Here is a 12,859-nt window from a genome sequence, read left to right as displayed (position 1 = left end):
ATGTACTTTCACAAAATCATGGAACATTAGAACTGGAAGGGACCTTGAGAGATCATCGAGTCCAGTCCCCTGCCCTCACAGCAGGACCAAGTACCATCTAGTACTTTGTACACATCCCACAGAATATCTTTCATCTAAGGACTGCAGAGTAATTATTATGCAATTCAGCCTTTTGAACCCAGCTCGATTTACTCACATTTCAGTTAAATGTACCTTTCAGAAGAGTTTTAGCTGGTGTCAGAAAGACTGAAATTGTGGTCCCTCTTTAAAACATCTGACCTTCTGGACCATGACATCAGCTGTCAAATTCTTGCTGAATGTTCCATTATCTTCGCAGTAAATCTCAGCATTAGATTACACTAGACTCAGAGAGGTGTTTGGGTTTACCATTGGTATGAATAAATCCCTGAGGGTACATCTACATAACAGCATTATTTTGGAATAATGTCAGTTATTAAAGAGTGTGTCTACACTACAAGCCTTTATTTCAAAATAATGTCAAGCTGGAGGACTTCTTACTCCAATTCATGGGAACCCTCATTTTTCGAGGAGTAAAGAAAGTCGAAGGAAAAGTGCTCTTCCTTCAACTTCCTGCTGTGTAGAAATCGTCAAAAGCCGAATTAAGCCGTTTCGACTTCAGCCACGCAATTGACGTAGCTAAAGTTGCGTAGCTTATTCCGTCTTTAGCCCTGCTGTGCAGACGTGCCCTGAGTAACTTGTGAAATTATTTGGGTTCTTAAATGGTTGCATTTTATGTTGTCTGGCCATATTTAGTAGTCAATAGCCCAATTACATTTATCCTGAAATTAAAAAGGCAGTTTTTACTGAGAATTGTATACGTCACGTGTAATTCAATACTGTGTTACCTTTGCTTGCCTATCCATGTGTGGAACATAGGAAAAGCAATCCATCATTCCTTCCCCCACTCCCGTTCACTTTCTCTCTTACTTCCTGGGTGTTGCATAGGCACCTCTCTCAAACAGAGCTCTGACTCTTTGATATTTTCCCTTTTTTAAAATATAAAATGTATCTGATATACCATTCAAATCTCCCATTTTATTCCGTTAACCTTATTCTACCTACCTAACTCCCCCCCCCACACACACACACACCGCCTCAGATGGATTTGAAATTCTATCCATATTGCTGTCACTAGAGATATTTTTGGTTTTCAACCTATTATTAAAATGAGCAAGACTCACTTTGGCTATGCACCTAATAGTATTCTATAAACTGGTGGGCTACCTAAGCTTCAGGAATATTTTTATTGATGCATTTGTGGCTACAATTTTATTCCAAATTTCAGTTGTCTTATCCCAATATATGTGTTCCATCTCATCTCTTCTTTGAAACAGTTCCAGGAGAGATTAACACCCATCCCTGAATGCTCTGCAGCTGTACTTGGAACCACTACATTTTATTACCTATTTTTGAACTGCATCCACTGACGGGTCACATTTCCTAGCCGTCATGTTATTTCTTCCCCAGCTTTTGAGCTAGTCTTTCTGCAGCATGTGCAACTCAGCTCCAGTTCCTGTCCCCCTGTGAACGTAAAGATGCCCCATATGAGAAAGCTGCTTAGCCCTAAGAGATGTATGAAAGATTTTGTTTTTCTAACAGTGATGTTTGCTTAGACCATTTATTTGTATTTATTGTGGGTTGGTTTTTTGTTTTGTTTGTTTGTTATCTGAATACATTTATAAACACTGCTAAAGGCATTTCTCCCTCAGCCCTATTTTTAGCCCTCTTTGTAAAAAAGAGTCCAATGTATGACAAGCCCAAGTCCAAGGTCTCCTAGCTCCATGTCTTCACCTATTTATCTTGCATCCCTATTATATTACTATTGTACTTCTGGTGTAAATTTCCCATTCTGATTCACCACATTGTCAGCCACCGTCTCAGCCTGGGATAAATTGGCTAGTTCCATTGACTTCCAGGGACACACTGCCATTTTAAACCAGATGGTCTGACTCATTATTCTAACTGATTTCAAGAGTCTTTACCAGTTACTTCAGAAGGCTTTTATTTCTCTTTTTTTTTGCTTGTAGACATTTATCCATTGAAGTTACACAGACCTCTTTCTTCTCCAAAGTTTTCCTTACTCTATTTTTAAAGTCAATTCAAGCTCCTTTTCTCTTACCTAGTCTGCTCTTTTCTTAGTGTATTCAATTATCTAAAGCCGTTCTTGTTTTCTTACTTTTTAAAATGATAGCCTACTACTGAGTTTCTCTGCACATTATTTTCATCTACCACTTTTCAAAGCTGCTTTCTTCTATAATATCCTATTCCTATAGTGTGCACAAAGCAGAAACAGTGTTTTAAGTCCGTTTCTTTAGTTACCTGTAGTTTGCTGTGTTGTCATCTCTCTCAAGTTAGCTGTCCAATAGAAGTGGACCAAAAAGACACTGTTCACAATGTGAGCACCATCGCTACACTGTTACTCATGACATGCAGGCTAGCCAATAGCCAGACAGTCCTACAACCACACACAAGGTACATTTAAAAGAAGAGGAGCTAGGATACAAAGACCACTTCACAATCTGCAGTCAATATATTCGAACACTGAGGCTTTCTGTTCTGAAGATTCCACAGAAGTGTCTCAATGGTTTTTAGCAACCTCATCTCAATATAATTTCTAAATGCTTAAGTACCACCATTGCTGCCACCTGTCACAAGTGTCACCTGTCACCACAGGAAGCTTGGAAATTGTGACCTATCCCTTCACAATTGTTTACCAGAGAAGTAGCAGTTCAGGGTCAAATTCTGCCTTTAAATATGTATGCAAAACTATCAGTCATCTTCAGGAAAACATCAAGGGTGATAGAGTGGACAGAAAATCAGCCCTGAATGAACCAACATTTGCAATAAAACCCATCCTATGGCTACTTTACCATCAAGACCTTTTACTGGATTGATATTGGCTTCAATGAAGTTGCACCAAGTCTGAATTTACCCTTTTCTCTTTGGTTTGGTACATAGACCTAATTAAGTAGCCTCCAGGTGCTATATCTTTCAATTCTGTTCCTATACGCTTTAATTAAAGTCCCTTGTCTTCCCCCAAGAGTTATCTAAATTTCTCAAGTCACACTGCGCTTCCACAGGAACTTATTGGAAACACTCTGATACATCACAAAAACATGTTTTACTCTAAGGTCCCATCCAGCCTCTTGTAGGAGAGGAGTTTGCTATTGAAACCGGTAGCAGGGACAACAAGGATAGGAGATCGAGTACGGAACCCACTCTAGGAATGGAGAGATGAGCTAAGACGATCTTGGAACCTTTGGATAGGGTAGAGGTAAACTCCCTTCCAAACTTGCTCCACTACTAGGTGTGTGTAGGGGGAGAGAGAGTGGAATGCAAACACAATGCTGTCACCTGTTACCAGCGATAGGAGAGGCTGGCGCTACAGTCTGAATGCTCTGCCTGCATTAGATTGGTTGGATTTTTAAACAATTCATCGCATGCCTTAGAGTCCCTGATCGTCTTACTATCTGTTTTAGAAATGTTTGTTTGTCTGTTTGTTCAAGATGTCCTAAAAAAAGTAAAAACTGCCTCTTATGACTTAAAGAAAGGTAATTGTTTGGTTCTGCCAGGACAATGGGATGTGCCTGGAATTTGATTGTTTCTCATAAAATGGAAAGAGAGGGATCTGGTAGGAGGGACAGCTAAACTGTAGAATGACCACAGGGCGGCAGCAAGGGACTAGTGATGGCGACTGGGATAGCAGTAACCCCATTGGGCCAGCAGGGGGCAGGGGTGAAGAAAGAGACAGCTATCTGGTATCTGTTTCAGAGAGTTTGTCCGTGTGTCTGTCTCCCCCGGCTGTGCCCAGCAGCCATGGAGAGGCGCTTCTCACCTGGCCTCAAGTAGCTGTGGTGAGAGAGAAGCTGGGGGTGTCCTCTCTCCTCAGGGCAGCCTGCATACTGAACCCCTCCTCCCCTGCTCCACCCCAGAGCAAGAAAAATAAAGCTTATTTAAGGACCCGAGCGATGCCAGCTACATCATCTTGTGTTACAATATTTTGAGTTAAAATGCAGGGAGAGTTGCGTCACCTCAGCGCTCACTCATGAAGTGGAATGCTGATGGGAAGAGAAAGAGATCGCCACTCCAGTGCTATGTTTTGGCAGCAGGGGCTAAGTCTACATTTTTAAGAACGACTTGGCTAGAACCTCACCCTGAAAGCCTCATTTTCTCAGGCATTGAAGACAAAAGTTGAAAAGGGAACAGTGGTAACTGCTGTTTGACCTTATCCCAGAGGGGAAACACCTGAGAGGAGCTTCAAATAATGCGTACTACAGAGGGCCTGGTTCACATCATAGGTGTTTGCTATGGTTTTTCCATTTGGAGTCAAAGAAAGTCTAGTTCTGAGTAGCACATCCCAGTTTGAGGACACTAGAGCCGCACAGACAGAGGAGCCTCCCTTCTCTGGCCTCCCCTCCCTGCCACGTTTGCCACGATTTTGTCCCCTTCAGAGACTACAGGCCTGCTTACGAGAGCTGGGCAGAGAAAGGGAATTCTGTCTCGCAGCGAATTTCATGGTTTCGGAATTTGGTTTTGTTCCAATTTGGACCCTGGACGTCCTCCTATCATGGTTCTGCCAAGGATCTGTGAGCCAAAACTCTTGGAGTTTCCTGGCTGTCTGTCAGCCTGCCAGGTGGGCTGCCGAGGAACTGAATCCAGGGAGACCTGTGAACTTGGCCTGCTACAGAGCTCATAGCCTGAAAGCTCAGGCTTCACAACCGGCCACCAGGCTGTCGAGAAGCCCAGCCAGCAAGCTGGCAGGAAACACCTCAGAATTGTGCCCGAGTTCCCTCAGAGCTTTGCCAAAAGAGAAAACTGTGCAAATCAGCAAATTTCACCCCCCCCCCCAAGTGTTTTGTTGGAATTTTTCCTACTAGTTCTATTGTTTGCATTACTCTGATTTGCCACAAACCCTTCCTGTCACAACTTGCGAGCAACGCTTACTGTGCTCTTACATCTGTCAGCCTTGGATTCACATTTGATATGGGCACGGGTCTGTCCCCTTTCGATCCTGAGGGATCCATCTTTAATCCAAGAGGGTGAGCATTTCCCTTAAGGTCCCCTGTTTCTTGCTCTCCGTTTCTTCTCCCACGCCATGCCACCCTGCTCCCAGTCTTTTGGCTTTTATGATTACAAAGAAACACATTCATTCACATTTTCAAGGTTAAACTGAGGCAGGATCCGCATTAGCGATGTCTATACTAGAAAGGCTACAGCTGCAGTGCTGAAGCTATGCCACAGTAATGTAGACGCTTGCTACTGGGATGGGGGGGGGGGGTGTTTTCCATCCCTGGAGTAAATCCGCCCCCTCAAGAGGTGGTAGCTAGGTCAATGGAGGACGTTTCCCATCAACTTAGCAGCATTTCTAATGGGGCTTTGGTTGTCTTGACTACATCTCTCACACCCCTGAGCAACATAACTTGAGGCACTTCTACACCAATGCACTGCACCACAGTTTAGCAGTTTAGAAAAGATGCTGGAAGCTGAAAGGAGAGCGCGCCCCCATTAGCTTACTTAATCCACCTCCATGAGAGGAAGTAACAATGTCAACAGGAGATGCGCACCCACTGCCCTAGGACTGTCTACACTAGGGGAGTTAAGGCCAGTATACCTAAGAACATAAGAACTACCAGAGTGGGACAGAACAACGGTGCATCCAGGCCAGTATCCTGTCTGCTGACAATGGCCAATACCAGATGCCCCAGAGGGAGGGAACACAACAGGGAATCGTCACGTGATTCCTCCCCTGTCACCCACCTCCAGAGAAACACAGGCTAGGGACACCATTCCTACCCATCCTGGCTAATAGCCATTGATGAACCTAACATCTCCATGAATCTACAGTAAACTTCCGATAATCCGGCACCTTTAGGACCCAGGGGGTGCCGGATTATCAGATATGCTGGACTATCAGAAGGGAGGGCCTATGAGGGGTCTGGAGTGGGGTGGGAGGGGATGCCACCCCAGACCCTTCATAACCCCCCCCTTACAATAGTCCAGCTCTGCCCCAGGCGTCCCTGATCCAGCCGCTGCTGGTCAGTTTTAGCAGCAGCTGAATCGGGGATGCCTGCAATAGAGCAGCTGGGGTGCTGCCAGGTTGGTCCCACAGTGCCGCGGGGCGGCGCTACGGCACCAACCCAGCAGCACTCCAGCTGCTCTTGGGGACGCCTTGGACAGAGCAGCTGGGGTACTGCCCGGTTGGTCCCATAGCGCTGCCCCTCGGGGCTGCGGGACCAACTCAGCAGCACCCCAGCTGCTCTTGGGGACGCCTGGGGCAGAGCCGCTGGAGTGCTGCCGGGTTGGTCCCGCAGCGCCAAAGGACGACGCTGCGGGACCAACCCGGCAGGACCCCAGCGGCTCTGCCCCAGGGGTCCCCGATTCAGCCGCTGCTGAAACAGATCAGCGGCTGATTCCAGGAAGCCCGGGGCAGAGCTGCTTTGCCCGGGGCTTCCTGGAATCAACCGCTGATCTGTTTCAGCAGCGGCTGAATCGGGGACCCCTGGGGCAGAGCCGCTGGGGTCCTGCCGGGTTGGTCCCGCAGCCCTGAGGGGCGGTGCTACGAGATCAACCCGGCAGCACCCCAGCTGCTCTGCTCCCGGCTTCCCCGATTCAGCTGCTGGTCAGTTTCAGCAGCAGCTGAATGGGGGAAGCCTGTCCGGCTGCCCCAGCACTTCTGGGTTCCTGATGGTGCCGAACCATCAGGCGTCCCGGAGCATTGGATGCCGGACTAATGGAGTTTTACTGTATTTAGCTCTTTTTTCAGCCCTGTTAAAGTCCTAGCCTTCACCACATCCTCTGGCAAGGAGTTCCACAGGTTGACTGTAGACCAAGGCTGATTTAATTTTTAAGTGTAGACCAGTTTCTGACCGGCATGAACAGCTCCATTCATCTCAATGAGGTGTTGTCATCTTTAAGTTTCCATCTCAAGTATCAGCATTACACATGGTCCACAACTGGATACATTGGTAAAGCTCCTGGAACATATGTCCCCTTGTTTTGCCTCCAAATTTCAGAAACTGAAAATGTCTAAGGAGCTCTACTCAGCATTTTAAACCATTTCCCTTTTGAGAATTGCAGCCGAAATATCCAGCTAATTGCTTATTCCATAATTCCAAAATGCCGCCCATGCCTCTTCAGGCAAGAAAGGCTCCAGCTGCTAAAATCCCAATAACTTTTATGATGCAGTTAGGAGTCGTCCTTGCAAAAACTTGTTCGGTCCATCTAAATGTAATGTCATACCAGTGTAAATATCACAGGGACTTGGGTACTGAGTGTACTAATTAGCTTTATAAATAATTCAATGTAAGACTCAACAATTCAAGTTTGAATCAAGTTATTACATGATTTCCAATGTGCGGCCACAGGAATCCAACAATCTTGCCACAGAAGTTAGGCGCAATGTGCTGGTGAGTACACAGGACCTCAGCCTTGCACGTAGAACTCTATTCAGTTGGTCTGGGACTTGCACTAGCATACTTACCATAGCTTACTTAGCATAGCTTCTCTGGTGCACCTCAGTCTTGCTCCATTGAACATAAAGAGTTGCGGCAGCTGAAAACCAATCCAAAGTTTGAGTGTTTCGAAAATTTACTTAAGCGTTCCCTTCTTACCAAAATAAAGCTACCACTCTGATGTCCTTGGGAGTAACAATGAAGAGATAAACTTAAAAATCGACAAATGGTCTGATAGCACTTTAAAGACTAACAAAACATGTAGATGGTATCATGAGCTTTCATGGGCACAGCCTACTTCTTCAGATGCTCAGATAGCCTCCCACCCCCACAAAAAAACTGAGCAATGAATGCCACTAGTATAACACACAGAATTCTGCTTCAGTGTCTGTATGCCTGAAATAGCTACATTTCCTAGCTCACATTCCTTCCGTCTGTCAGAGGTTGTTTGGCTATTTCTTATCCCGGGGTACGTCTACACTGCGAGCTTATTTCGGAGAAAGCTATTCCAGAAGATATCTTCTGGAAAAGCTTATTTCAAAATAAAGAGTCCACACTACAGAGAAGCCTCCAAATTAGTCTGAGGCAAGCTCCCCTAATGTTGGCGCACTATCTCAATTTAGAGCCCCAGGAGGCACTGGGGAAGAATAACTTAGAATGGCCCTGATGAGGAGATATTTTGACATAGTAGCAGTGGAGTGTCCAAACACCCCCTCTTCCGAAAGAACTTTTTCGGAAGAGGCGTTATTCCTCATAAATGAGGTTTACCAGCATCAGAAAAAGCCCTTCGTTATTTCGATTTTCTTTCGAAATAATGCAGTTGCTGTGTGGATGCTAGTATTGTTTTTCTGGAATAACGGCCATTATCCTGGAATAACGGTGCAGTGTAGATGCACCCCAAAACTCAAACCTTCCTGATGCTCACTTCTTCAGCTGGGCTTCCACAGTTCTACCCTAACCAAAAGCCTTAGCCAACCTCATGTCTCCTATTTGGGAGAGATTTCATTGCTTCAGTAAGGGCCGGTCTACGCAGGGAAATTGGTAAGAATTCTGCTATAGTTGGGCCAATCAATATCTCCGTGTAGACCATCCCTGCCCCCAATACAGCATGCTTTTGATCAAGACACACGGTCCATCTTATTCAACTCCTAGTTCAAGAAGAATCCCCAGTTCTTTCCATTCTGTGCATGGCATTTGGCCAGTTCAGCGTCAGACTCCTTCTGATTTCCAGACACTTGGCCAAAAGACCTCACTGAGCCACATGTAGCTATCACCATGCTCCATGGTGTGGCGCTCTCCTAAATTCTTCTGCCTTCCTCTGATCCTGGATAGCCAACCCTGCCCATGCCTGAACAATCCACATAACAGAAGGCTTCTGGCCACAATACCAATTTAAAGCTGAAGGGGAGTACACTGAGCCACCATTGGTAGATATACCTCTGTGATGCAGAGATTCATGGTCTTCGTCTACCATTAGAATCGTACATTGTCAAGAAGTTGATGCACTTGAATGACTCTGGAATTTGATCCAATGGAAACAAGAGATTCTATTACTGTACTTTGTAGCTTGGCCAATCAAGGGAACAGATGCAGACTTCATCACCTTCTTAACTACGTTCAAGAAGATTCAGGCATGGCCAGGCCCTTGATAACAGTGGTAGCAACCCAAAGACAACACAGTTTTCTTTGCCCTGTCTCTTTGGGTTGCTACCACTGTTATCAAAGGCCTGGCATGCCTGAATCTTCTTTGAAATCACAGCTCTTTATTTATGCCTATACTCGGGCTAGCCTTCGTTCAGGCGTGAATTTCACTCTGATTTTCCCTTTTAGTGCCCATTTTGTCATGCAAGTGTATTAGCTCTATTTTAAAAATCACTTTCTAACTTGCCTAATTGGAATTTATCAGCTCCTGCATTACAAACATGCCACGTCGTTCATTCTGTGTGCGTAGCCGTTAGCACAAGGGAGACGGCAAGATGAAAAAGTGTTTCCCCACTTCTGACAACGTCTTTCATTCCTTTCAATGCTGAAAATGCTTTAGCAGTTTTGGGTTTTTTTCCCCCTGTAGATAAGAATCAGTGCAGAGAAGGGCCACAAAAGGAGGGACTAGAAAGTATACATTTAACTTGGTCCAAAAACTTAAGAACCAAATGCCATAAAGTTTTAGGTAAGTCAGATCTGGATTTAGATCCAAACATTGTAACCCAGGCGTGTCTAAGAGTTTTAACCCTCAGAAAAAGAAAGAGGAAGGCAGAACAAAAGAAGTCCAGTAAACTGAAGAGTGACAATTACTCCTCCAAACTATTGAGAAAAACTTAGAATTGTCTCAACAACTCTAACATCTAATATCTTACAATTGTCTCAGATGCTGTTCTCATCTCTATGATATTTCTGGCAACATAAATCACTAACACTTTCTTTCCTTCCACAGAGTCATTAGAGAATAAGTCAAGATTGCTGTCCACTGACCCTCCCATGTACATTGGATACAATTGGCTTTTGGCCAACTTGGAGAAATATTAGGTAATTTCAGCCATGTGATGAAATCCAATCAAACTTGTTGAAAGGTCAAAAATGCACCCTGAAAAGCTGCAGGAAATTTTGGTCACAGTTTATATTAAACTTCCATTTATAAATGATTAGTGATTAACGAATGCCAGGAGAGCTGTCCAAAAATGGAATTTCTGTTTTGCGGGAATGCCTAACCTTCTGAAATTTTTCATTCCAAATCAGATGGAAGTCAAAATTTCTCCAAGAACAAAAATTCCAAAACATCTTATTGTGGTGTGGCAAAAATAATCTAATGAAACCATACAAGGTTTGAAAACCAAATAAAAATGATAAGCAAAACAATAGTTTTACTTTAATGTAATTTTTGGACATTATGAAAACAGACCAAGAAGGTGTAAGTGTTTTGTTTAAACATTCTTCCAGTGAATGTTTAGTCAATCAACATTCCCACAAAACATTTGTTTTTAAATGAAGTTGCATTTTCCAGTGTAAAATTGTTCCGTTCATTTATTTGCTTAGCTCGCATATAAGCATAAATCAGCCATGAATGATGAGTAATGGATGGCTAAGCCGACGATTAACTTGCTGGACTCTATAACAGCCTGTTAACCATTTATTAATAATCCAATGCCCATTTATACATGGCACTTTAATATCTTACAGGCAGCCAAACTTTTATCCAAAAAAAAAAAAAATCAGTCACCGTCAATGAAATTTTTGAATATATGAAAAAGTTGTGCTAGAATTTCTCTAGTTTCATAAAGTCCTGTGAAACATCACACACAGGAAATGTCACACACAGCTCTAGTCACAATAATTTGGGAATTCTTAACATATCAGTTCCTTAAAAATAGGGTCCTTCATTAGCTTATTAATTTCAGAAAATGATGGATATATTTCACATAATGTGGCTAAGTATTTAAAGAGAACTCTTTTCACTGATCATGGTAAATTTGTTGTGAATGTGTGTATGTGTTGTACGACAATGATTGCTGTAAGATCAAATGAAATTCACTCGCAGAATAAGCCTGAGAAGACACGTAGACCTTGCAGAAATGTTAGGCAAGGACTCACTGAGCAAAGTTCCTTAAGGGAGTATCATCAGACCTGATTTACTTACCAATAAATCCCATAGCAAAGAGCAGACAAAGGAAAACGAGAAGCGACCACTGTAGTTAAGTGAAACAGTAGGACCATCTCTATACTTAGTGGTGGATCAACACTCTGGAGGTTGATCTTCTGGCATTTGATTTAGCAGGTCTAGTAAGGACCCGCTAAATTGAATGCTGAGGATGCCTCCATTGGTGCTGGTACTTCTAATCTTTGCAAGGAGTAAAAGAAGTCGACGGGACTGTTTCTCCCATCGACCTCCCACTGTGGGGACAATGACAAAGTTTGAATCAAGGTGCGCCAACTCCATCTATGCAATTAATCCAAACATATTCCTGAGTGTAGATCTAGCCTCAGGAAGTAAAAAATCTCCAAAGTTAAATGTACCCTTCCAAAGACATGCTCTCATGAGGAAAGATATGATGATGAGGAAAGAGAGTTTCTGAGCTTAGTTGAAGGCACAGATAGGTGTGGTCAGATAAGAGAAATTAGAAGTTAATCACATATTCCGCAAATTATTGCCTCTCTTGCAGCTTCAAATGCTTACACATTTAGCACCTGAAACAATGAACTGCCCAAAGTGAAGCAGGATCTGTGCTGTTAATACTGGATCTGTTTCTTTTGCCCAGGATCATGCAACGCACCAAGGTCTCCAGCCAACAAAGTATTTAAGCACATTCTAACCTTTAAGAATGTGAATAGTCCCATGGACTTCACACTCACCCACTCAAATGTACGCCCGTGTTAACGTGCTTCATGCCGTCCCACACAAATGTACACCCGTGTTGACGTGCTTCACACCCATCCACACAATGCCCGTGTTGACGTGCTTCACACCCATCCACACAATGCCCGTGTTGACGTGCTTCACACCCGTCCACACAAATGCTGAGCCAGACTGAGATCCCTTCCATGTTGAGAAAAAAAATCAACTCAGCCTAATAATTTTGGGAGACAGGAAAACAGTGCTTCCTTGTGGCTCTCCCACTATGCAGCGATGGCGTCTGTGGAAGATCAAGGCCTTGCATTTTTCAAACTCATAAGGGAAGTGTTTGAGGAGCAATGTATTTATTTACAGTATGGACGGACTGTCCCATCTAAGTATAGAGATGGGCGGATTTGGGAAGTGGGGTGGATCATTTTTCTGCCGTGCTCAGACCCACAGGGCCACATCTGCTTTTGAGTCCTCAGGTATTAATAGGGCTCATTTGTAAAAGATGATGGATTACAGCTCAGAAATAAACAGGCATAGCTTAACCTGGATTTCCTCATTCGTGCCTGAGTTGTACAACCGAAACCAATACAACCTGCCAACTATGGTAGCTTGCAGGGTACTATCGTCTGGTTTGCCCACAGCTGTCCTGTATGGCTGCCGCGCGGCTACACGGGGCACGAACTAGGAAGCCTAGTTCGAACTACCTAGTTCGTGCCCCATGTAGCCGCGTGGCACGGGGTTCGAACCAGTGGGGATTTAAAAATGGCGGAGCCCCGCTTATGCAAATGAAGCCCGGGAAATTCAAATCCCGGGCTTCATTTGCAATTGCGGTATGCCTACATTACCCTCCTAGTTCGAACTAGGAGGGTAGTGTAGACATACCCTAAGGGATTTATAGGAGCATAAGCTTTCACAGGCAAAGACCCACTTCGACATGCATCTGACAAAGTGGGTCTTTACCTACGAAAGCTTATGCTCCTATAAATCTGTTAGTCTATAAGGTGCCACAGGACTTTTCTACCTTGTTTCCTGCTCCCACCCATCTGGCACT

The sequence above is a fragment of the Pelodiscus sinensis genome, chromosome 6, assembly GCF_049634645.1.
Source record: "Pelodiscus sinensis isolate JC-2024 chromosome 6, ASM4963464v1, whole genome shotgun sequence".
NCBI lineage: Eukaryota > Metazoa > Chordata > Testudines > Trionychidae > Pelodiscus > Pelodiscus sinensis.
The sequence above is the reverse complement of the archived record's forward strand: the minus strand, read 5'-3'. Positions refer to the sequence as shown.